Source organism: Scylla paramamosain, chromosome 45, assembly GCF_035594125.1.
Source record: "Scylla paramamosain isolate STU-SP2022 chromosome 45, ASM3559412v1, whole genome shotgun sequence".
NCBI lineage: Eukaryota > Metazoa > Arthropoda > Malacostraca > Decapoda > Portunidae > Scylla > Scylla paramamosain.
The window spans coordinates 2,875,001-2,897,936 of record NC_087195.1 but is presented as its reverse complement, the minus strand read 5'-3'; the positions used below and the strand labels follow the sequence as shown (position 1 = coordinate 2,897,936).

The window sequence follows — 22,936 nt, the reverse complement described above, 5'->3', positions numbered from 1 at the left end:
GTACCTGTCAAGGCGTGTTTTAAAGGCAGACAGACAGCACGACCATGACGACTTTGTGTACCGTCAGCCCGACTCCTGCACGGGGGATTGGGTGGGGCGAGAGGGGAAGTGACAGAGGAAGAGGGTGGTACTAGCAGGTGAGGTGAAGGGAAGAGAGGAAGGAGAGGAGAATATTAGAGGGGAAGGTTAGGGGAAGGTTGGGGGAGAGAGGTAGTAGGTAGGGAAGAGGAGAGGAGAAAATGGGTAAAGATGAGATGAGAATGGGATGAAGGTGAGAGGAGAGAGAAGAGTAGGGGAAGATTAGAGAAGGTTGGAGGAAGAGAGAGAGAGAGAGAGAGAGAGAGAGAGAGAGAGAGAGAGAGAGAGAGAGAGAGAAAGAGAGAGAGAGAGAGAGAGTAAGGAGGGAAAGAGATGAAGGAAAATTGAGAGGGGGACAAAAAAGAGACGAGGAGAAAGAGCAAACCAACACACACACACACACACACACACACACACACACCACACACACACACACCACACACACACACACACACACACACACACACACACACACACACACACACACACCTATGAACTTACCTGTATACAAACTTACCTTTTAACATCCTAGGTAAACTCAGACCAGGTGTGTTCGGGTCAGTGATTGATTAAGTACAGGTGTGGGTGGGGGGGGGTCTCTTAAGCCTTACCTGAGGGGAGGGGGAGAGAAGCCAAAGGGGAAAAGATCAGAGTTAGAGAGTCCTTGAGGGAGAAGGAAAGAAGTAAGAAAGAGGAAAAAGGAAAGAATCACAAGAAAAGAAACAGAAGAGGAAAAATAATGAAGAGTACGAGGAAAAAATGAGTGGGGAGACTAGAAAGAGGAAAAGGAGAGAAGGTGAAGAGGAAAAGGAAAGGAGAAAGTAAGATATGGGAAGTAAACAAGGAGAGAAAACGTAGCAAAGACGAGGAAAAAGAAGAAAAGTAGGAGAGAGATATGATAAATGAGGAAATGAGGGGGAGGGGAGCGAGAATGAGGAAACGAGGCGGGGGGAAAGTGGGAAGGAAAGAAGGAAGCTGAGAGAGAGAGAGAGAGAGAGAGAGAGAGAGAGAGAGAGAGAGAGAGAGAGAGAGAGAGAGAGGCTGAAAAGTGAAGAAGAGACTAAGAGAAAGATACAATAAAAGAATGAAGACAGAAAAGAGACGAGGGAAAAGAGAAGAAGAGAGAAAGGAAGAGAAAGGAGAGAAGTGAGAATTGAGGAAAGGGAGAAGACGAGAAGAAATTTAAGATAGAAAGGAGACAAGGGAAAAGGGAATAGGGAGAGGAAGAGGATGAAAAGGAGAACAGAGAGAGAGAGAGAGAGAGAGAGAGAGAGAGAGAGAGAGAGAGAGAGAGAGAGAGAGAGAGAGAAGGAAAGGAATAAAAAGAGAATGGAGGAAGAGGAGGCGAAGAGGAGAAATGAAGATGAAAAGGAGGCAAGGGAAAAGGGAATAGAGAGAGAGAGAGAGAGAGAGAGAGAGAGAGAGAGAGAGAGAGAGAGAGAGAGAGAGAGAGAGAGAGAGAGAGAGAGAGAAAGAAAGGAGGTAATTAAGAGAGAAATAAGGAGAAAAAAGAATGAGACGAAGGAAAAGAGAAAGAAAGAGAAAGACCGGAGGAAGAGAAGAGAAGGAACTAGGAGAAGTAAGGGTTTTTGGAGAGAAATTGGAGGAAGAGGAGAGGAGACAAGAGAGAGAACAAAGAGATAAGTAAAGATTTGAAGAGATGAAACGAGGCTGAGAGAAAACGAAGGAGAGAGAGAGAGAGAGAGAGAGAGAGAGAGAGAGAGAGAGAGAGAGAGAGAGAGAGAGAGAGAGAGAGAGAGAGAGAGAGAGAGAGAGAGAGGACGCAGGAGTTTGTGAATGCAAGAAGTTATTTGGTACAGGAAGGCAGACGCGAAATTAACTTGGGTAGGTTAGTGAAGCCTTGTAGGAGTTGTGAGTGGGTGAGCGAGTGAGTGAGTGAGGAAGTGAGAGTCTTGGTGAAGCGGGTGTGCAAGGTGGGATGAAATAATTGATTGAATGACTGACTGAGTGACTGAGTAAGTGAGTGAGTGAGTGATTTATTAGCTGACTGGAAGGGTGACTGACTGACTGACTGACTGACTGACTGACTGACTGACTGACTGACCGTATCATTGACTGAGAACCGTAAAGAAAGGTAATGCAAGAGAGAGAGAGAGAAACAAAACACACTTACACACACACACACACACACACACACACACACACGTAAGAAAAGCCCTCAAAATTGGAAGAACGAAGGAAACAGATGGAGAGGCATAAAAAAGAGAAAAAGAAAGAAAAAAAAACTCACGATGATTTGATAAAACAAGCAGAAACCTTTGTCTCACTGGAATAGTAAACAAGTTATGGCTGCCAATGATGATAAGCAGGAGGAAGAGGAGGAGGAGGAGGAGGAGGAGGAGGAGGATAAACAGAGGAGACAGAAGAACGATGAGAAGTTGGTGGTGGTGGTGGTGGTGGTGGTGGTGGTAGAGGAGGAGGAATTTGAAAAAGTTGATGATGATGATATGAAAGAAGAAGAAGAAGAAGTAGAGAGAGAGAGAGAGAGAGAGAGAGAGAGAGAGAGAGAGAGAGAGAGAGAGAGAGAGAGAGAGAGAGAGAGAGAGAAGGAAAACGAGAGAACTAAAGGATAAAGAAACCAACGAAGAAGGATGAGAAGGAAAACGAAGAAGGAGTAAAATAAAGTAAGAAAACAATAAGAAAAGTAAAATGAAGGAGGTGGATGAAGTAGACAAAGGAGAAGAAGAGAGGAAACGAAGGAGGAAGATGATGATAAAGTAACACTGCAATAAGACAGGGAAATGAAGGAGGAGACTGAAGAAAATGGAGGAGGAGGAGGAGGAGGAGGAGGAGGAGGAGGAGGAAGAGAAGAAGCAGAAGCAATACAGTGCCAAATGGAAAAACACCGTGACAGGAACAGAGGATGCTAACTCTTCACCCTTAGGAAACGCTGTGAGACTCCTTAAGGATGAGAAGGATTGAGAAGCATTGTGGGGGAATTGATAGTGTCCTTCGTGTGTGTGTGTGTGTGTGTGTGTGGGGGGGGGGTAGGGGGTTGGGGGGGTGGTTTACTTGATTTAGATTTTATTTTTCGTTTTTTTTTTTTTTTAGTTTGCTTTATGGTCAGTTTTCTTTTTTATTTGTTTTTTTCTATTCTTGGGTTTTGTTGAGTTTTTTTTTTTAGTGTGGAGGTTATTTATTTATTTATTTGTTTATTTGTTTATTTTATTTTTTTTCTTATGTTTTTGTAATGATTGGTCTTGGCTTCAACTTCTTATCCTCTTCCTCCTCCTCCTTCATTTTCCTTCACCTCTTTCTCCTCCTCCATCTTCGTCCTTCCTCATTTTTCTTCTGCTTTTTCCTCATATTTACCTCCTTCATTTTCCTACAAGATATTATTTTTTTTAATTCAAATTTAACAAAAACGAGACCAACTTTTTATATTATTTTTTTTTGTCAATAAACTACCACCACCACCACCACCACTACTACTACTACTACTACTACTACTACCACCTCCACTTCTACTGCGTGTGGGCGTGGATGCGTGTAGTCTAAATCCCCCAGTAATGATAACAGGAGCTTCACACATGATCAAATTCCACTCAGAACGTATCGGAACAGAATCAGATCCCCCTGTTATCCTTTACAAAGAGAATCGTAGCACACTAAAGGGATTCAATAGAGGCTGAAATACTGGTGTGCATGCGTAGACCTCCCTGCGTTTATGAGTGTGCTGTGGTTAGTGCATTTTGAAGCATTTGTTGTTATTGTCTTTTTGTTCTCGCTCTCCCTGTTATCCATGGGTGAATAAGTTAGATGGATGAATAGGTAAATAAGTGAATGTTACCAGTTGTGCATTTTGGGAATAATATTAACCCTTTTTTTTTGGCTAAGCTGGGGTGGTGATTCAAATATATATTGTGAACGGAGGATAGATAGTTGTGTCGTGGAAATATGCATGACAATAGAAAGTCACATTAAATTTTCATCATTTAACAGCCACGGCCCCTTCTCTTCTCTTCTCTTGTCTCCTCTCCTCTCCTCTCCTCTCCTCTCCTCTCCTCTCCTCTCCTCTTTGCTTTCCTTTTTTTTCTCCTTCTTCTTTTTCCCTTCTTCTTTTAACTGTCTTCTTTTTTTCCTCATCTCATCTTTTTTTTCTCAATTGTATTTCCCCCCTCTTTTTTTTCCTTTTTCCTCTTTTTTTTCTATTATTTTTCTCTTGTTTTCCCTCATCTTTTTCCGTCTCTTGCCCTCTTTCCCACATTCTCCCCTCTTTCTTCTTTTTCCTTTTCTTTTTTCCTCTTTCCCCTCTTCTTTTCCCCCTTTCTCCTGCTCCACCACTTCCAACCTCACCCTTCCTCTTTCGAACCCTCCCCTGCACAGCATCCCTGCCCACCCCGTCTATCTCACCACATCCTGCTCCACACTTCTTTTTCCTACTCCAACTGTTCGCCCATCCTCCCCCCTTCCTCTCCTGCCCCTACACTCCCCCTTGTCCCTTCCACCGAGCCACATTTCTGCAGTAATACTCCTTTTCTTTACACAAGCGCTTCTTTCATCCTTCCCTTCTGCCGTAACGCCCCGTCCCTTCAGTCTCCCCAGCCAGTCCCAGCCACGGCCGCCCTTCCTCCCCCTTTCAGTGTTTCGTTCATAATGGCAAAGCCTCCTGTTCACATTAATTTTACTCGCAACACTTCCCTCATGACGCAGTTACCTGACTCCGCCCCACTGCTCAGCCCCGCACTGCCTCCCACTGCCCCGCCCACCCTTCCGGATCCTCACCCTCGCCATTACGGACTGACGTGTGGGGAGTTCCGGATACTGGCACTTCGGATCCGGTTGCGCTGCCTCAGAGTCATCGAAAGCCTAAACTGCTTTCCTGCCTGGATGCCTCTCTCTCTCTCTCTCTCTCTCTCTCTCTCTCTCTCTCTCTCTCTCTCTCTCTCTCTCTCTCTCTCTCTCTCTCTCTCTCTCTCTCTCTCTCTCTCTCTCTCTCTCTCTCTCTCTCTCTCTCTCTCTCTCTCTCTCTCTCTCTCTCTCTCGTGTTCGGTTCTTCCCCCCTCCTGCTTCACTGGGGCCAAGTGAACCGTAGGCAAGCCGAATGCGAGCTGATCCCGATGCTGAGTGAACCAGAAGCTACAGTTCGTGGTTCGGAAGCTAAAGGAACTGAAAGCTAATGAAAATAATTGAAAATAATGCAAGTTAATTACAGAGATGATTGGAAATGAAGAGAACGAATCGAAAAGTAACGAAAATAACTTAAAATGATGCGAAATGATTACTAGGAAAATTTTAAGCTAAGAGAAGCGGAAATTAATAAAAATATCTGAAAATAAAGCAAACTAATCAATAGAACAAAGTAAAAACTAATAAAAATAACAAAAAATAAAAAAAAAACCGTAAACTAACCAAACAAGAAACATTAATGCACCGAAAACAATAAAGAAATAACACGAACCAGAAGTCAAATTAACCGAACCGAAACCGAACCAAAGGGAGGCAATCAGCATAGATAACCGAATTAATGACGTGTTATCTGATTACCTAGAATTGCATCAGTAAGGGGACGGAAGGCGTACAGAACGAGGGGGAGAGTAAAACACCCTTTTGAAATTGTGCCAAAGAGGAAGAGAGAGAGAGAGAGAGAGAGAGAGAGAGAATAAATGGAGGGGCCTTTTTTTTCAGAGTAATAGCTTTTTAAGAGTAAATAGACAGCATTTTAAGAGTGAGGGTAGACAGACAGCCTTTTTAAGAGAGAGTGAGCAGACAGTCCTGTGAAAATGTGTTAGAAGAAAGAGTAAATGAATTTGACAGATACCTTAATGCTACTGTGCTAAAGAAAATGAATGAAAATAGATTGTCTTTTGAATTTAACCAAAGAATAAGAAAATTAGTATAAGGTATTTTACAATTGTGTCAAAGAATGAGTTCTATAAATAGCCTTTAGCAGCTGTGCCAGAGAGTGAGTGAGAAGACAAATAAATAAATAGCTAAATACAACTGTGTCAAACGAAAAAAAAGATGAATGAATAAGTAAATAGAACTTAATGAAGCTATGCCAAAAAATGTGAGTGAAAAATACATACACAGCTTTGTGAAACAGTGGCAAAGAAAACGAGGGAGAGAGAGAGCTAGTAAATAAATAACTAAATACAAGTGTAGCCAATAAAAAGTGGGAGTAGGAAAAGAGATAGAGAGAAATTAGATAAATGGAGTGCTTGATGGAACTACAATAGGAGAAGGGTGAACTGAAACTGCACCAAAGAGAAAAAGAGAGAGAGAGAGGGAGCCAGAGAGTAAATAAATAAATGAATACAATACAGTACAAGTGCGCCAAACCAATGAACAGCCATGAGGGGAGCAGGACTCAACACCGGACACAAAACAGCCCTAAAAACTCCACACAGGTAAATTTATCAAGAGTTCAGGTATGAAATTTTTAGTGTTGATTTTTCTTTTGTCTTTCGTGCAGGTTAGGAGTTTTCCCTGTGGAGGAGGAGGAGGAGGAGGCGATTGATGTTGAAGGGGATAGAATGCTGCTCTGAAGGTCATGTGTGGGTAATCGTAACAGGTTTTACGATTCTAGTGCTTTTTGTTGAATTTTTTTTTTTTTTTTTTTTTTATGAAAGGTGTTAAGGTAGAACAGTTTGCCTTTGAGTGAAGAGGCCTAGTGAAGTTCAGTTTTGGTGAGTGTAGTTGACAGTGAAGTGGTTAGTGAGGGTAGTTAGTTAAAGGAATCTAGTCGTTTTGTTAGTGAGGGAGTTTAGATGAGAGTAAAAGAGTTGGTGTTTAGTAAGGGGAATATAGTTGATAGAGAAGGGGGTGGGGGGGTTAGTGAGGAAGATTAGCTAAGGTATCTAGTGAAGTTTAATTTAGTGAGTGTTGTTGATAATGAAAGAGTTTACGTGATAGTGGAGGCATTTTATGAAGATATTCAGTAGAGTTTAGCGGAATAGTGAAAGAGTTTACTGAGGGAGTCTAGCTGAGGGACCTAATGATTTAGTTTAGTGAATGCTGTTAAGAATGAACGAGTGTAGGTGGTAGTGAAGGAGTTTAGTGAAGAAATTTACTGGGTGAGTGTAGTTGAGGGAGAGTGAAGGAATTCAGTGAGGGAATGTACTGGAGGAATTCAGTGAAGGAATTTAGTGAAAGAATTTTTTTGAAGGAAATTTAATTGATGCTGAAAGATTTAGTGAAAGGAATGTACGTGTTTGTGAGCGATGGTGTTTTACTGAAGAAGTTTAGCAAATTTAATGAAAGAACTTATGGAATCTTGAGTGAAATTAAATTTAAAAGTTCCAGAACCACGAAATTAATTCAAAACCAAAAGACAGATAAGAAATTTGAATCACGAAAGCTTAAACAATGATAAATAAATGCAACGGTATACATAGAAGTTATAAAAATAAAATAGTTTGTTTCACGAGCATTACAGTAATATGTTGTATCATTACCACACAGACTTAATCCTTTGCCTTCTGATATTACGATGGCATGCTATTTGACTAACTGTGGTATTTTGCCGAACAGAAATGAAAATGTAGCTACCAAAGTACTGTAATGTTTGATCACTCCTTCCTGCCAGTGTTAGGTTGAAAATACACTCTAAACTAACTAACCGTGGTATTTTGCTGACCATAAATTAAGCTACAGTTACTAAAATATTGGAAATGCTTCATCACTCGTTGCTTTCATTGTTTGGTCGAAAAATTTACTCTAAACTTTCCTCACATAATTTTCTCAGGACACTTTTATTGATACGATTTCATTTTATCACATGAAGACACCTTTTTAAACTTATCTCCGAACTGCCTCCTCCACGCTCTAGCATCCTTAGCGGGCTTCTCATTCCACTTGTTCTTGTTGCCTCTGCCCTGAACGCTGCTTGTATAAAAAGAAAAACAGTTAAAGAATCAGCGCGGAAATTCCAGTGTTTTAAAACGAAAAGGAGGCAGGGAAGGGACACGAATATAGAGAAAAAAAAATATTCAAAGAGTAAACATACAAATTTCAGTACTTTTTATACCAGAAGGAGGCTGGAAAGGCAAATAAATGTAGGGGGAACAGAGTGAACCAATAAATTTTACTACTATTTATACGCGAAGGGGCAGAGGAAGGCCATAACGGCAAGGCAAAAAAATAAAACGATCAGAAAGGTAACCCACAAAATTCAGAAAGGTAACCCACAAAATTCTGTTCTTTTTACACGTGATTGGTGCAGGGAAGGGATTAAATATAGGCCAAAAAAATAAACCAAAGAATCAACCCACAAGTTTCAGTTCGTTTATTCCAGAAGGAGGCAGGGAAGGGGCATAGCATAAGTAAGGGGCAAAAAAATCTCACTAATTCGCCGCTCCAAACCCGCCCCTAAAAAAGTTAAACAGAGAAAAGAAAAACGGAGAATGGCGGCCAGTCTGGTGCCGGGATGCGCCGAGGCTGCCCTGCTGGAAAATGTGAGGCAACAAAAAGAGCAAATGTTGAGGTGATGACCGCGAGCTGCCATACACCGCGGTGATGAGAGGCAGGGCGAGGGAGGAGCACTGCCGCCCTGCCCTCAACACCAAACACCGCTGCTTACTGCTGATATAAAACTGTGTGGTATGAGAGGAAAAAGGAAAAAGATTCATTCATGTTTTTCCTCCATTCATCCTACTTTACTATTAAGAAATATAGTTTTTTTGTAGTATTAATTCATTTCATATATAAAATTGCTATGAAAATAATAAAAAAGATCCATTCATATTTTTCCTCACTTCATTCTCCTTCACCATTAAAAACTTGACTTTCTATTTTAGTATTAATTTCATTTGTTTCCTCCGTTTATTCCTTCTTACTCGTCTAAGCAAAGTCAGCTGCTTACTGCCGATATAAAAGTGTGGCATGAAAGAAAAAAAGGAAAAGATTCATTCACATTTCCTCTCTCCATTTCTCTTTAGTATAAAAAGAAATTTTCCATTGCAATATTAACTTATTTGACGCGTTGTTCTCTTCATTCCTTCCTAATCTTTTCTAACGCTGCATTTTTGTATCCTTATGTTTTTTTTTTTTTTTTTGGTCTACATTCCTCTTCGCTGTCATGGAACACTTGGCACTCTAGCATCTATGTATTTCTAGATTTTCCTTCCCTCCTTTCCTCCCTACTCTTATAAAAAAAAAAACTTCATCTTCGTATCTGTTTATTTCGCGTCTTCCCTTCCCTTCATTTCCCTTTGCTCTTGAAAAAGAAAAATTATTAACTGCTTATTTCTTATTTTCTTCCTTCAGTCCTCCTTACTCTTAAAAACTGCATTCTAATATTTGTGGATTCATTATTTTCTTCCCTGCATTCCTACTTTTGGAAATTCTATTCTAGTATGTATTTGTTTCATATTTCCTTCTCACCATTCATATTTAAAAGAAAAGTTCCATTTTAGTATTATTTTTTATATTTTCCTTCCCTACATTCTTCCATTCTCTCAAAAATAAAAATAAAAATATTCTAATCTCAATTTAGCTCATATTTTCCTCCCCTCCTTTCCTCTTTATATAAAACAAAAAACATACCATTGTAGTATTTATTTATTTCATAGTTTCTCCTCTCATTCCTCTTCACTGTCCTGTCCCAGCCCGGTGTTTGTTGCCGCCACCCTCCCGTTAACAGGCAAACAGCGGCGATCACAGGCCACATAAAACAGGAACGGCCGCGTATGGTGCAACTTTCCCTCCTGTCTGTCCACTTCATCCTCTCCTTTCTTTCACTTCTCCATGTTTCTTCCTTTATCATCCAGTTCTTCTTGTCCTTTCGTTACCGGTGATATGAAACGCTGGGAATCAAGTTAGGCCTAAAGAAGATGAGAGAAAAAGAAAATATGCGTGGATGTGTTGTGTATGTATAGAGAAATAATGAATGAAAAGGTTCTTGTGACTTATAGAAATATACTCGTATATATAGAAAAAAAATCAGTTAGTGGTATAAAATGAGCTGGGATGACTGGTACAAAAATTTCTAGACAATTGGGAAAAAAGTGAAGCGTTGTTATGTGAAAAAAGAAAATGTAAAAGGCGTTTGGGGCATAAAATGAATCATAGAAAATCATCAGTCCTTGGTATAAAAGTAAAAAAAAAAAAAAGATAAAAAAATAAATAATAGGAAAACCAGGATGAGAATGATAAAAAAAAAAAAGGAGGGGGGGAGGGGAGGGACAGGCGAGGTCGATATGACAAATCTAGAAAGTTAAAAGATCGAAACAAAATCTGAAAAAAATATATATATAAAAACCATGAAAAGAAAAACCAGGAAATTGATAAAAAAAAAATCATAAACGACCAATATAAAAAGCGTGGAAGGTTATTACAACACAGCCTAACATAAAAATAAACCCTTGAGATTGATACAGAAAGCCTGGAAGGTAGAAAGAAAAAAGGGGGGGTGGGGGGGGAGACTGATGAAATAGCTTGACCACGTAGATACACCTCTGCCCGTAATTACTCTATTCACGGCGCCACAAGACCCATGATTAGGACACCTTGTTATATTGCCACTCCGCCACGTGACAGGTGAAGGGCCCTCATTACACCACAGTCATTAATCACATGTACACTCTCGGGTCAGAAATCATGTCACTTACCTGTATTCCCAATATATTTTCAGATAAGCTGACAGTATTGCAAACCTGATCATTAGAAGATATTTATAACCCTTTTCCTCCATGGTTATTAGTCACAGGTACACTTCCGGTCAGAAATCGCGTCATCTACCTGTGTTTTCAGTATATTTTGTGTCTCCTTCCATTTCCAGACGAGTAAGTTGACGATATTACAAAATTTCATCAATGGAGCGCTTTTAAGACTTTTTCTCTGTTATTATTTATCGTTGGGGTCAGAAATCATGCGACCTTTAAGTATATCTCGCTATGTCTATCTTAACTATGTCTAACTATCTCTAACTATGTCTTAATTATGTCTAAATACATCTCGTTATGTCTAACTATGCCTTACTGTGTGTTTTAACTGTCTGTCTGTGTCTTATGTCTAACTACTTCTCACCATGTCTAACTATGTGTGTTTTAATTGTCGAACTATGTCTGTCTTAATTATGTCTACGTCTCACTATGTCTGCTATGTCTTTGTGTGTTTTAACTGTCTATGTCTGTCTTAATTATGTCTAACTGTCTCACTGTGTCTGCTATATCTTATTGAGTGTTTTAACTGTCTAACTATGTCTTAATTATGTCTCTTTTTTCATAATCTTTAGTCCTACAATAAACTGACAGTCATATAAAACCTAATTATTAATAGTAATAAATCACATGTACACTCGAGGTCATAAATCATGTCAGCTTTAACATTCTGTCTGTCTCGTGTTTCCCATCATATTTAGTTGTCCTTTTTATCAACTAACGGTCGCAAAAAAACCTAAATATTGTTACTTACATTTCACCTTCAACGCGTAAACTTCCACACCAAACTCTCCCTGTACTTCGTGTTTTTCCGTAATTTTCTGTCCTCTTTTCAGTTTACAAGCTTATAAAACCCTGGCCATTGGTGGACTGCAAGACTTTCATTATTCCTCGCTTATTAACCACGTGTATACAGTTAACGTCAAATGTCATGTAACCTAACTCATTTCCACTGTTTTACGTGTTTTTCCGTAATTTTTAGTCTTAACAGCTTGCAATCTTACGAAACTTCTAAGACCTTCACTTTTCCAGTTATTAATCATTTTTATACAGTCAACGTCAAAAAAATCCCACGTAACCTAACTCATTTCCACTGTTTTTCGTGTTTTCCGTAATTTTTAGTCTTAACAGCTTGCAATCTTACGAAACTTCTAAGACCTTCACTTTTCCAGTTATTAATAATTTTTTTATACAGTCAACGTCAAAAAAAACCCACGTAACTTAACTAATTTCCACTGTTTTTCGTGTTTTTCCGTAATTTTTAACCCTCTGATCAGCCGAGTCTTATAGAACTTGATCATTAACTCCTGTGACCATTTTCCTCCAGTTATTAATCACTTGTGCACTCAGCGTCAGAATTCATGTAGCATAACTCACTCTAAATATGCTTCGTGTCTCTCTATAATTTTATCTTTGTTTTCCACCTAGTCTTATAAAACATGACCATGGCAGACTCTTATTACCCTTTTCCCGCACAGGTATTAATCTCAGATACACTCGAGGTGAAAATAACACTCACCCACTATGCTCTGTGTACAAAACCTTTCTGTTTGTAGACTTTTTAACGCTTCTTCCTCCACGGTTATTAATCACTGGTAATCTAGGCGTCCAAAGTCGTGTTATCTGACTCGTTTCCTATGTGTTTCTTGTTTTTAGATGTGTTTTACCTCAGTTTTTCATCCTCCGACCGTCTGGCAGTCTAAAAATCGTGATGCCTGGTAGATTTTTGGACAGGTCAGAGAAGTAAAGGTTGGGAAAAAACGTCAGGAAATAGTGATGTGAAGAAGGAAAGGAGGAAATTCACGTGACTTTTGGTCTTGACTGTACAACTCGTCATTAAAAACATATATATAAGCAAATCAGTCAAAGAAAAAAAAAAGAAATAAAAATAAAAAAGTACGTAAACCAAAAATAATAATAATACAAAATAAAACAGAAATAAAACAAAAACGAATATATAGATAAAAAAATGTAATATCATAAAACAAATAAATTAATAAAACAATTGTAATACAAATAATCAGTCGACGAACCAGATGTGATAAAATAAACGCATAAATATTACAGGTGTGCAATAACAAAAGGTACAGTTTAGCACCACCTGGCCGGGAATCGAACCCAGGCACTCCTCATGACGGTTCACTGACTGACCAATGAACCAATACCTCTCTCTCTCTCTCTCTCTCTCTCTCTCTCTCTCTCTCTCTCTCTCTCTCTCTCTCTCTCTCTCTCTCTCTCTCTCTCTCTCTCTCTCTCTCTCTGAAGTATTTGATCGTTCTTATAGATTTCTTGATTCGCTGCAAAAAAACGTGGGAAAAATTGCTGTTTGTTTGAGCCAATCATGTTGTTGATCCGCTGTGACGTCATCAGTGTTGCCAGATGGTGGGCGGATGATTGGACTGTGATTTTTTTACCTGTGGAAGACTGGGAGGAGGAAGAGGAGGAGGAAGAGGAGGAGGAGGAGGAGGAGGAGGAGGAGAGGATTACAGAGATACAAACACCGAGAAATCAAGTTGTTGTGTGGGTGTTTGGGATAGAAGAAAAGGAGGAGGAGGAGGAGGAGGAGGAGGAGGAGGAGGAAAAGGAAAAGGAAGAGGAGGAGGAGGAGGAGAATGACTTAGAATTATATAGGTTAAATAAACAGTAAGAAATTGAGTTCGTGTGTGAGGTGTTTGGGAAGGGAGAAAAGGAGGACGAGGAGGAAGAGGAGGAGGAGGAAGAGGAGGAGGAGAGGAAGAGAAGCAGGAGATCGAAGAGGAAGAGGAAGAGGACTGACTGGTTAATAATGTTTATCTTTGGAACAATAGTATTATATGTCGCAGAGGAGGAGGAGGAGGAGGAGGAGGAGAAGGAGGAGAGTGGGAAGCGAAAAGACGAAGAGCGAACAAAGAAAGACAAGGAAGGAAAGGAAAGAGAAGAGGAGGAGGATGAAAGAGAAAGAGAAGAAGGAGAAAAGGAAGAAAGAGAGAGGAAGAGAAGGAGGAAGAAGGAGAGAAATGAGAAAAGAGAAAGAGAGAGAGGTGGATAGAGGAGTCAGAAAGAGAAATAGAGGAAGAAGAGAAAAAAACAGGAGGAAATAGAGGAAAACTGCGAGAGAGAGAGAGAGAGAGAGAGAGAGAGAGAGAGAGAGAGAGAGAGAGAGAGAGAGGGGGGGTGGGGTTTACATGCGCGTCAAAGGGAGAGAGAGTCATATGTTACAGAAAGGTGAAGTTGACGAGGCAGCAAAATATTTCATCCGTGTCTCTCCACCACCACCACCACCATCACCACCACCACCACCACCACCACCACCACCACCACCACCACCACTACCACTACTAGGCCTGGTGGTGACGTAGTGTTTCCCTTTATCGACAACACAGACACATCACCACCATCACCACATCACCAGCAACACTAGTGAGGGGGGGGTTGCTGTGTTGGTATCGCTAACCTAACCTAACCTAACCTAACTAAACCTAACCTAACCTAACCTAACTTAACCTAACCTAACCTAACCTAACCTAACTTAACCTAACCTAACCTAACCTAACCTAACTTAATCTAACCTAATTTAACCTAACCTAACTTAACTTAACCTAACCTAACCTAACCTAACCTAACCTAATTTAACACATGGATTGGAAATATGCTAAAAAAAAAAATGGAGTTTACAAATTTGTGTTTTCTTTAAAAGTTAAATTCCAGATTATTGTATTTGTCATTGTATTTATTATTTATTATTCCAACTTATTATTCCATTGGTTATTTTTAGATTTCATTTTTTTTTTTTCTGTACCCATGTATGGCCTGTGGCTGGAATTATTATTTTTATTATTATTATTATTATTATTATTATTATTATTGTTATTGTTGTTGTTGTTGTTGTTGTTGTTGTTGTTGTTGTTGTTGTTGCCACCGCCAAGTCTGAAAAAAGGGAAAAAAAAGACAAAAGGAAAAACAAACTAAGTTTTTCTTATAAAGTTAAAATAATAATAAAAAAATATAAAAAAAAAAACGAATCCATACCATCACGAACCCTCGAAAAAAAATTATTATCCTTTTTTTTATTTTATTAATTCAAAGTAACATATGAATATTTCTCAAATCTAATCATAAAACCCAAACTTTCGTAAACTCGAGCACCTCTCATTAACTTCCCATTCACTCCTTAATAACGCCAAAAAATATGCAAACAGGAATGTAAATTAAGAAGCAGGTAAGAATGCACACCTCGCAGGTAAATATAATTAACCTACTGCATTCCTCGGGGCACAGGTGAGACGGGTGAGTAATTAGATTTGCACCTGGCTGGCATTCCGTCATTCTCTCGCATTCTTCCACCATCTAGTCTCTCTCTCTCTCTCTCTCTCTCTCTCTCTCTCTCTCTCTCTCTCTCTCTCTCTCTCTCTCTCTCTCTCTCTCTCTCTCTCTCTCTCTCTCTCTCTCTCTCTCTCTCTCTCTCTCTCTCTCTCTGCAGTTCATTCATCTGTATTTCCCATCCTTTCATTCCTCCGTGTTCTTTCTTCCTCGTACTCTCATTTTTCTTACCTCTCTACCTGACATCCCTTCCACACACACACACACACACACACACACACACACACACACACACACACACACACGGCAGTCAGTACATTTTTTTCCCCGTATCCTCCCTTTTTTCCCTCCATTCGCATGTCTAGTCAGGCCACAGATGGAGGGAATAGAATACATTTGTTTTCATTTCGTTTCCATTGTTTTTTCTACACATTTTTTTCAGATTCTTTTTACCAAACTCCCTGGAAAAGAACAAAAAAATAGACGCTGTATGTCAGATCTGAAGGATTGACACTTGTGCTAACCTTTCTTACACCTGTCAACACCTGTCACACCTGTTCTTGATCTACGTGCAGGTAAGTCAGGGTCATTGGAGTGGAGATGAATCAAGGTGTGGGAGAGCAAGGACAGGTGAAGAGCAACACAAGGGGGGGAGGGTAAGACTTAAGGGAGATGTAGCTAAAAGGAATGGGAGGAGGGAAGGGGAGAAAGAGGATATGTTTAGGGGTGTATGGAAGAAAGGGGATAGGGTAGGGAGGTTAAGGACAGGGGGGTGGGTAGAGAAGGTAAGGGGAGGGAGGGGGTAAGATGGTTAAAGGAAAAAGGAAAGAGTAAGAGGTTTTTTTTTTTTTTTTTTTTTTTTTTTGATGGTGGTGGGATGAATGGAGAGGAGGATAGGGAAGAGAGGGGAAGGGAGTGAGGGGAGGGGAAGGGAAGGGGAGAAAAGTGAAGGTAAGGAGTAGGATAGAGAAGGGAAAAGAAGGGAAGGGAATAGAAAGGTGATAGAAATTCTTCTGTTTTGGGAATGTAGGTGATGAGAGAGAGAGAGAGAGAGAGAGAGAGAGAGAGAGAGAGAGAGAGGAGAGAGAGAGAGAGAGAGAGAGAGAGAGGAAAATAAATGCCTGACATACTTTAATTAGGAAGAGCAGAATATTTTGAAACATACACACGTACGAGAAATTAAAATAAATGAAAACGTTTTAAAAGTTCATGCAACTTAACTTAACCTGAGACCAAGTAACACAAACTGATGGTAAATGATGTGTTGCTTGTTGTGCTATGTGGGTTATCTAAGGTGTTACTAAAGGTGTTAATCAGTGTTACTTTTGGGGCATTAATTAGTTTCATTAGGTGTGTTACTTTATGTTTTGCTTGGTACTAGTGTTACATGAATCACCTGAAGTGTTAGCTACGGTTTTACTTTAAGTGTTATTGTGTTACTGTGTGTTGTTACGTAAATGTCTCACCTGGTGTTTCTTGAGGTGTTACTTGCGGTGTTACGTGAAATATTAGTTGTGTTATTTGAAGTATTACCAGCGTGAATTGTGTTAGTTAAATTAGGTATTACATTGTTGGGTTAGGCTACGATAGTTTATTTAGTATTGCAATGCCATGTCAGGTTCTTTTCTGTATCAATTTGTTATGTCAGTTTAAGTTATATATTACTTTGTTCTTCAGTATTACTCGCTATTAGCTGAAGAACACAGTAGGGCCACATTCCCTAAATAATATTCCCCCATTGGCGTAACGTGCAGGAGGCAAAAAAGAAAACGGAGGCGGAAGGAGACATATATCATAGGAGACTCATCTATTATTGCTCCCTCTTGAATTCCTTAAGCTCACCACATCAAAGGTTTCGTTGCCGCTTAGTGTGTCTCATTAATCACCACATTCACTTAAATACTCTTATGAAAACTCGAATAGTCTTTTTTTTATTATTATTGTTCTTGTTCTTTTCTTTTTTTGTTTAATTCCTTGCTTTTTTTCTTTCTTTTTTTCTATATATCTGTAATTTTCTTTCTTTCTGTCTATCTTTCTTTTTTTCTTTTTTTGGCTTCTCTTTCCTTTCTAATTTCTTTCAGTTATTTTTTTTTCCTCCTCATCTTCCTAATCTCCTCTCTCATTTTTACTTTTTGTCATCTCTCACCCTTTCTCACCCTCTCTCTACCTCTTTCAACCTTCCCCTCTCTCCTCTCTCATCTCTCCTGATCACCCCTTCTCTTCCTCTCCTCTCCACACCTGCCTCTCTCCTCTTTCACCTGCCTCTGTCCTTCCTAATCCCACTCCTCTCCCTCTCCCTCTCTCCTTTCTCACCTCCTCTCCCTCTCTTCACAGCCTTTCCTCTCTCCTTTCTCACTTCTAACCTGCATCTCGTCCTCTCCCTCTTCAGAACCCTCTCCCTCTTCCTCTCTCCCTCTCCTTCTAGTTTCATAACGCACCAAAAACACAAGAGCGAAAAATGTGAATCAACAAACGTAGAAAATGGGAAAAAAAACACCATTCCCATTTTCTTACCTGAGTCTCACCCTGCCTTCCCCTCTCCCCAGGTGTGTGTGTGTTTACCTGCGTGCAACACCTGTACCTACCCTGGCAACACTGCTTCCCCCTGGACTGTGTAAGTGTTGAATTTTCTTTGTTGTACGATTTTCTGCTTTGTTTTTCTAGTGCTATTTATTTATTTATGTTTTTTTTTTTTTTTCAGCCGTGTTAGTCTTTTTCAGGTGTGTTATTTTAGAGAGGAGGTGAGGGGGGTGAAGGGGAGGTGGGTGGATGAGATGAAGGTTTTAAAGGTATATATGTGTGTAGAGGAGATATGTGATGAAAAAAAAAAAAAGAAAAAGAAAAGCGTAGATATTTGGGTTAAAGGGAAGGAAGAGAGGTGAAGAGGAGGAGTGAAGAAAGTGTGATATTGGGGGGAAAGCAAGGATCTAAAAGAATGTAAGAAGGAAACAAAAATCAGAAAGGAAACAAAGAAAAAAATAAAAAAAGAAAGAATATATGATGAAGAAAAGAAAGAAGAAAAGAAGAAGAAGAAGAAGAAGGAGGAGGAGGAGGGAAGAATAAACGAGAAGAACTTATGAGAAGGATAATTAAAGTGATAAAAGTAAAGAGACGAATGAAAATAAAAAGAAAGTGAAGAAAAAAGAAAAAAGAAAGAAAAGATGATGATAAATGAAGAGAAAAAGGAAAAGGAGAAAAATAAGAAAAGCAGGAAGAGGAGAAAGAAGAAGAAGAAGAAGAAGAAGGAGAAGAAGTGGACGAGAAGAAGAAAGAGAAGAAGGGCAAAGAAAGCAGAAAAGAAGGTGAAGAAAAACTTTAAAACGCGTCGTAATCTATGCTGCCTTAAAGCTGAGATAAGATGCTTGTGTTTCCTACGATGTGAGTAACCAGGGAGTGCCAGTGTGTGTGTGTGTGTGTGTGTGTGTGTGTGTGTGTGTGTGTGTGTGTTTCCCAGGAGAGGATGAAGAAGATCCTGATAAACTTGTCAACATAAATCACACAAGGGGAGGAAGGAGTTTTCAAAATAAATGCAATAACAACAATAACAAGAGAGTTTTCAAAATAAATCACTGAAGAAGAGGGAGATTTCAAAATAAATTGGACAAGAAGAGGAAGTTTTCAAAGTAAATCACACGAGAAGAATAGTTTTCAGAATAAATCACACAAGAAGAGGGAGTTTTCAAAGTAAATCACACAAGAGAAGAGGGAGTTTTCAATATAAATGACACAAGAAGAGGGAGTTTTCAATATAAATCGTACACTAACAACAACAACAATAACAGCACCATTTCACTTACCATGTTTCTGTTGTTTAGAATGATTTGCACTTGATTGAATGTAACCACTGTAATACAATTGCCAGTAAACTACTCTACCGAACTAGGACACAAAATCATACTTCAAAATGACCAGTGATGGAAAAAAACAAAAAAACATACCAAAATACAAGCTAAAAAAGTTAAAATCCACACCATCTACTCGGGAAAGACTAACCAACGGGACCCTCAACTGAAACACCCTTTTTCTAAACACGTGTGATATTCGACGAAATACGAAATTATTAAAGAGATATTTTGCATCTCGTGCCGTAACTAGATCCCTCTGGTGGTGAAAGGCAAAACCACTTGTCATGTCGGCGCCTTGAAAAGTTTGCCAGTGAAGTTTCATGTTTATCTGCAAATTTGTAGAAAAAATGACATCAAACACGCAAGTTTCTGCTGAAGGTTTAGAGTCAATACAGAGACAGACAGACAAATAGACAGACAGACAGATAAATATATAGAAAGATAGATAAATTAACAGACAGATTAGATAGATAGATAGATAGATAGATAAGTAGATATATAGATAGATATACAGATAGATAGATAAGTTTACTGATTAAAAGACATAGAAAAGGCGATAGATAGTTTAGTTGATTGATAGATAGATAGATAGATAGATAGACTGGTGCATAGACAAATAAATAGATAAATAGGTTGATAGGTAGGCAGATACATTTGCAGCTGGGTAGAAAGAGATTGTCATGTAATTAAAACTCCTAAATGACTCTCTCTCTCTCTCTCTCTCTCTCTCTCTCTCTCTCTCTCTCTCTCTCTCTCTCTCTCTCTCTCTCTCTCTCTCTCTCTCTCTCTCTCTCTCTCTCTCTCTCTCTCTCTCTCTCTCTCTCTCTCTCTCTCTCTCTCTCTCTCTCTCTCTCTGACGGGGATACTAATTAAACTTGGAATCATAAAGAAAGGAGGAAAAAGAAAAAAATATATGTTGAGTTTGAATATATTTCGTTGCTTTGAACTTTATCGAGAGAGAGAGAGAGAGCAGAGAGAGAGAGAGAGAGAGAGAGAGAGAGAGAGAGAAACAAGGAGTAAGAACGTAATAAGCAGTCTTAACAACCCTACTCTAATCGCCTCCTTCAATTGCACAAGGCTGTAGTAAGCTAACAGTTTGGCCATCACGGTGAAGCCTTATTGAGACAACCTGCATGGTGCTCTGGAAGTTAAAGGGGGTTGAATGTCCCTCACCTCCCCCCCCCCCTTTCCCTTGGGTTTCCGGGCCATTAACCTTTCCCTCTTGTACAGTGAAGGTCAGGTCTTGCATGGTGCTACACTTGCTTCTAGATGGACTCTGTTCTGTATTGCTTTGTGTCTATTCTGAGAAGATTATTCTTAAACGTATATATATGCTGTACCACCACCACCACCACCACCACCACCACCACCACTTCCTTCTCCTTTTCCTCTGCTTCTTTCTTCTGTTTTTTTTTTATTCTTCTTCTTCTCGTTCTTCTTATCATCGTTTTTGTTCTTGCTTTCTTGTTCTTCTTGTGTTTATTCTTGTTGTTGTCGTTGTTGTCTTCCTCCTCCTCCTCCTCCTCCTCCTCCTCCTCCTCCTCCTCCTCCTTTCGGCGTTTCCTGAGAGTGAGGGGTTAGCGCCATGTACAAGTTTCCTCCAGTTGTTTCTGTCCCTTGCATCTTCCTCTGTGCCTCTATGCTTTGTAATTTCTAACGCAATTCCATCTCTCCCCCCTCACTTTGTCTTCCCCTCGATCTTCTTCCCTCAACTGCTTTTCTCCATTTTCTTTTAATCGGTTCCTGGTCTTCTCTTTTTTTAATGGGTGACCAAAGTATGTCATTTTTATCTTCTTATGACTTTCTTAAAGCATTTCAAAGCCTCTACTTGAAGTTGTACGGGTTTCTAAGGGTGCTTTTACGGTTCCAGTGACAGATTAACAAGTTTCCTACAATATCAGCAGGAGAAACACTCTTGAGAATCCGGCTAGTCCCTTTATATGGCCTTTGAAAATAGTCGTGGTGAGAAAGCGGACTGTTTCAGAATATGGTCCTCGTTTTCTATGAATCCTAAGCCCCGTCTTCTCCTGGCAGGCTTCAAAACGTGATAATTGATTCTCAGCTTTTCAGAGAATTGGAGATTTATAAGGGAAGGGCCCGTAGACTTGGGGAAAGATAAACTGAAGGAAAGAGAGGGAAATGTGGGAATTGTTATGTTGAGAGAATGAGTTTAGAAGAGATAAATAGAAGAGAATGGGTTTAGAAGAAGAGATAAACAAAAGAGATATAGAAAAGCTATGAAAGTGATGGAAACTATAGAGAAAGATAAGACTTGAAGGGACAAAGGAATAAAGGAATGGCTGATAAAAAAATAGGTTAAAGGGAAAAGAGAGAAAATGCAAAAAGGAAATAGAAGGAATGCTAAAGGAATTATATAGAGAAAACTAAGACGTGAAAGGACAGAAAGACAGAAGGATGGAAGTAAAGGAATGAAACAAAAATATAGGAGAGACAAAAATATTAAATGAAAAAGGAAAATAAAAAAAATAAACAAATGGGAATTATAATGATCATAGAGAAAAAGATAAACGCAAAAGAACAAAAAGACAGAACATGAGAGTAGAAATATACTATGAGAGAGAAAAAAAAAGAATATTTATGTAAAAGAAGATAGATAAAGAAGAGAAAGACAAAGACAGACTATGTGACTGATTAAATAGATAGAGAAAGATAAGAGATATAAATAATTGTAGGGATAAGACACTGAAAACCATAAAAAATAAGAATATTTAAGCAAACGAAGATAAATGGAAGAAAATACATAGTAAAGACCATGGGAAGAATAAGGACATAGAAAAAGATAAGAAATGAAAGTAATTAAGTAGAAAAGACAAGAAATGAAGTAGAAAAGACAAGAAATGAAAGAAATAAAGTAGAAGAGACAAAAATGAAAGAAATAAGTAGAAAAAACAAGAAATGAAAGAAATAAAGTAGAAAAAAACAAAAAAAATAAGACTAATAAAATATAAAAAAAGACAAGACATGAAAAAAAATAAAATAAAACAGAAAAAGACAAAACATGAAAAAATAAACGAAAAAAAACGAGAAATGAAAACAATAAAACAGCAAAAGACTAGAAATGAACGAATAGCGTAGAAAAAAATTACACGAAAGGAATGAAATAGAGAAAAATAAAGACATAAAAGGCATAAAGTTTAGGACAAAGAAGGACATAGAGAGAGAGCTGTTAATTGATTGGGTGTTAGCGGGTCAGGGGACAGGAGTGAGGGACTGAAGGGGAACAAGAAGCGCGGACGAGTGTGCTGTGTGTTGAGTGCTGTTGATCGACTAATGACCTTGACTGTACTTTTAACTTCCCAGCTGTGTGTCTTTTTTTTATGTTCCTTCCTTTGTGTTCGTTTTCTTACTTTCGGTTTTAATCTTCATCTCTTTTTTTTCTTTTTTTTCTTGTTTACTCTATATGCTTTCTCTTTTTTATTCTTCTCTCCCTTTCTTTTGCATTTTCTTCCCTTTTCCCAACCTTTTCTTACTATTTCTTCATTTCTCTTACCCTTTTCTTTGTTTCTTTCTCTTTATCCTTCTCTTTTTTCGCGCTTTCATTACCTTTTCTTCCCCTTTTTCATCTTTTCCTTTGTTTCTTCCTGTATGTTCCCCCTTTTTTCACCCCTTCCCTTCCCTTTCCTTTTTCCTTAGCATTCTTTCTTGTTTCTTTGCTTATATTCTCCGTTTTTCCCTTTTTCTTTACATTCCCTCTTGTTTCTTCCCTTATAACTTGCATATTTTCAACCCCTTTTCATCCTTCAAAAATTACTTCCTTTAATTTTACTCTATCTCTTCTTCCCTTCCATGTACCTTCTCCTTTCCACCTTTCAGTACCTCTACCTGCCCTTTCACCTGTCCCCTTCACCTGTCCCCTTCACATGTCCCCTTCACCTGTCCTCGTTACCTGTCCCTCCCTACACCCATTCCTTGTTTCGTCAAGATCATAAGGCCATTAAGTTAACACGCCCATACCCTCATTTGATAAGCGCTTACGAGTCGTTTAGCTTCAAGGTGGGAAAGCAGTGGGAACGAAAAGAAGAGAAGAAGCAATACCGCTCAGGCTTCAAGAGCCGACAGGTAAGATTGACA

The 22,936-nt window shown here is 39.1% G+C and overlaps 1 protein-coding gene across 8 annotated transcripts in view; it reads left to right on the top strand.

The window, feature by feature from the left end:
- Positions 1-22,936, top strand: part of LOC135094265 (hemicentin-2-like) — a 216,806-nt gene that overhangs the window by 89,450 nt on the left and 104,420 nt on the right. For all 8 annotated transcript variants that reach the window (XR_010263693.1, XR_010263694.1, XR_010263689.1 and 5 more), the window contains one exon: positions 17,546-17,613. The gene's annotated coding sequence lies outside the window, so the exon portion shown is untranslated. The remainder of the gene's footprint in view (positions 1-17,545; positions 17,614-22,936) is intronic.